General features: G+C 51.0%; 1 protein-coding gene across 2 annotated transcripts in view; it reads right to left on the reverse strand.

Moving 5' to 3' along the window:
• Positions 1-3,165, reverse strand: part of Rnf145 (ring finger protein 145) — a 47,108-nt gene extending 43,943 nt beyond the window's left edge. The window contains exon 1 of one of the 2 annotated variants that reach the window (XM_029557927.1): positions 2,891-3,165. The gene's annotated coding sequence lies outside the window, so the exon portion shown is untranslated. The remainder of the gene's footprint in view (positions 1-2,890) is intronic. The other variant, XM_029557928.1, reaches the window with a different exon arrangement.
• Positions 3,166-3,214: the final 49 nt, after the last annotated feature.

Consider the following 3,214-nt stretch of genomic DNA (forward strand, 5'->3'; position numbering starts at 1 on the left):
AAAAACAATACCAAATAATCCTAGAAAATAAGTAGGAACACTGAAATCAAACAAAATACAACGACTTGACACACCCAAAGTCAAATATATAAATTTTCTACACTATTTTACCTTTCACACAAGATTCTACAACTTCCTCCTTGAATTCCATAAAGAGAAGGGAAGGTAACACTTCAACAGGATATAAAGTATAAACATCTGAAACCTGTGTGAAAGAAGTTCCCAGAAAAACCTGCATCTTGGACTGAACCTACTGCAGGGCTGATCAACCTATTACAACTTGAATGATTCTGGAGAGTTTGGAATGTTGCAGGTCCAGAGCCTAATTACTATTATCTTGGGCCATCTTTAGCCCTCTAAACAGCCATTCCTTGCCCACCTCTGTGTTGGATTTGACATCCTGTGACTAACAGATAAAAATCTTTTGGAATGTATCAACCTAGCAGACCACTAACCTTTGCCAACCAGAGGGTTAAAAAGCCCGTCAGATAAGCATCTACCACTACAGCCAAATTCTCCAGGCTTTGCTATGACCCACCTCTCTGCTGTCTCCCCTCAATGTATTTGAAGTGTCTTGATTTACTGTTTTCTTTGTTCTGTTACTGTAAAAACTTCATGAAACTTGCTTTCACTCAGGCAGAAACATGGAATTTGGAGTAACCCAAATCTGTGTTCCTGGGGCATGGTCACATTTGGCTCCAGAATAAACCATCTCTTACCCCTTTGAGGTGACAGTTGTGCTTTTGTGTGGACTACATAGCCCAACAGCCAAAAATCGAAACCGACTTTTCTTTCCAAAAACTCTAAGGTTCAATAAATGGTGACCAAAAACAAGATCCTATAGCAATGAGTGAGCACACGCAGTACTGTCTTGTAAAATGTGAACAATTTACCATGGGATTTACAAGTTAGGAAACATAGTGAGTCTTATTCCACACTTTCCTCAAAATACCACATTTGGTTTTTGAATAGGAAGAAATCAAACAAAGTATCCTTAACAATAAAGGAAAATATAAGTTTTTAAAGTAATGGCTAGGCTCTCCTGGAACACTATGTTAAATTAGAAACAAAAATAGAAAATATATTACAAAAAAAGAGAGCAGTATTCACATTTCTTAAAACTTCTTTAAAAAAGAAACAAAGCAAAAATAAGAATGATACATGACTCATTGTAGAATTATTGATAATTTAGGTAAATTGATAATTTAGGAAAGTCACACCTTTTTCCTCCCCCAAAAGAGGGCAAACCAAACCATCATCATTAATCTTTTTTGCCCCAACCAGTTAAAAAAAATTCTACCATCAATTAAAACTGATCATCTTAAGGGCAGATTTGGGAAGAGGAGAAGAGCTGTCCATCTGTAGGGAAGTTAAGATCTAAAAAAATGTGAGCCAAAGCTAGACCTGAAGTAAACTCCGCCCAGATCCGAGGTAAGACAACGCAGTACTTACATAAGCTTTGGCACATGTTTTAAATATAGCTGGTCCTCCCGACTCCCACTGTGTTGCTAGCTAACTTTGTGTGTACCTGGTTTCCACAGAAACTACTAGCAATCCTGTGATTCTTCATCATCCCTAAAACGGCAATGCCAGAGTCCACTCTTAAGTGCAAGAGCCATCTTTCAATTTAAGGGCCCGACAGAGGGAATGAAAACATTGCTACTTCTGCCATTGGGCCGTCGGCCTGGGTCACGACTGCAGCACTGACAGCTCATCTTTCTGGACTTGATTCAAGATTCAGCAGAACTGCACACTCCGTATTTTATAAAATAAAGGCACATACAGTCCTCTCCTTCCCTTTCAGAGTAGTTTCCTGTTTACAGCAGACAGCGATGCAAAGCCATCCATTAATCTTTGATGCCTTCTCTCGCTGCAAAGACCGCCTTCCCCCGCCCCCACCCCACCCCAGCCGGCTGATCTCAGATGCTTTTGAACTATAGTAACCCCGAGCCAGCTAGCTGGTAGCAGCCAGCCCGGCAGCCACAGCAGCGCTCCGAGGACGCAGCAGCCCCAGGGCTGGGGGATTACGTGGTGCAATAACTGTGCCAGCAGGAGAGGCCCGGGGTGCTACCGCCCCCCCCTCCCCGTCTGCCTGGGGTGCTGGGCTCTGCCGCGCCACACACCAAAAGCAGTGCTTAGAGGATTTGAGCGAAGTTCATACTCCCCAAATGTAATAGGGGCTTCCCACAAGGGAGAACATGGGTCCTGGGCTGGAAAAGCAGAACTGGAGGGGGCAAACCCTGGGATGGCCAGCGGGAAAAGATACAAGGAAACACACAAACCAAGAGACCAGCGGCTCTCTCGCTGTCACGGGTCTGAAACACTGCACCCCAAAGGTCCCCCACCTGAAGGACTTGGCAGGCCTTTCTGCACCCCTCAACCTTGCACCGCCTGCAAACGATCCGGCTGAGTTTGGAGGCTACGTGGAGAACCAATGAAGGGGGTAGACACCGGGGAAGAGAGAGGGAAGCTTGGAAGCAAAGTGGACAAAGACGCACAAGAGGGAAAGTTGGGAATACAGACCCGGGCAAATGAGCTCGGAGTGGGCAGCCCTGGACGGACTTGGGAAAGGCCTGGCAAAGCGGGAGAGCCGGAGTGAGGGTATCTCAGGAATGTGAGGGCTAGCTCCCTCTCTGCCTCCCTCTCCGGGCGCGGGATGGAGACCAGGGGATGGAGGGTGGAGAAGGCGGCAGCTGAGGCCCCGGGGCCGGAGTCTGGGGGACCGATGGCCGTTCGGGGACACGGGAGGAGATGAGGATGGGCCGGAGGGCGCGGTGCAGAGGGGACGTGGCCTCCCCACGGCAGGGGGAGGGAAGACCGGGTGGGGGAGGGGATGGGGCGCCGAGCGCGGCAGGCCCGGGATGCTTGGGCGAGCTAGGACGATCCGGTCACCTGGGGCCGCGGCCTCCCGGCCTACGGGGCGGCGCTGGCCGGGGACGGTCTCGGCGGCTGCCCGGCTCGGTCCCCTGCGCTGAGCTCCTCGGGCGATGGCGGCTGGGGGCCCCGGACGCGCGGCTCACAGCGGCGGTTCTCCCGCGCCGGGCCTCGGCGGCTGCGTCTCGGAAGGCGGAGGCAGCGGCGGCGGCAGCGGCCCGAGCCGTGTGGTCAGCATCTTCCGGAGCGGCAAAGACGCTCCAGCCCGGGCGCCGTCAGCAGCCTCCGGCGGCTGGCACGGCCTGGGCGCCGCGCGCCGCGCCCCCCCCCGCGCCCCTGC

The sequence above is a fragment of the Nannospalax galili genome, unplaced genomic scaffold (assembly GCF_000622305.1).
Source record: "Nannospalax galili isolate Female #2095 unplaced genomic scaffold, S.galili_v1.0 scaffold667, whole genome shotgun sequence".
NCBI classification, from domain to species: Eukaryota; Metazoa; Chordata; class Mammalia; order Rodentia; family Spalacidae; genus Nannospalax; species Nannospalax galili.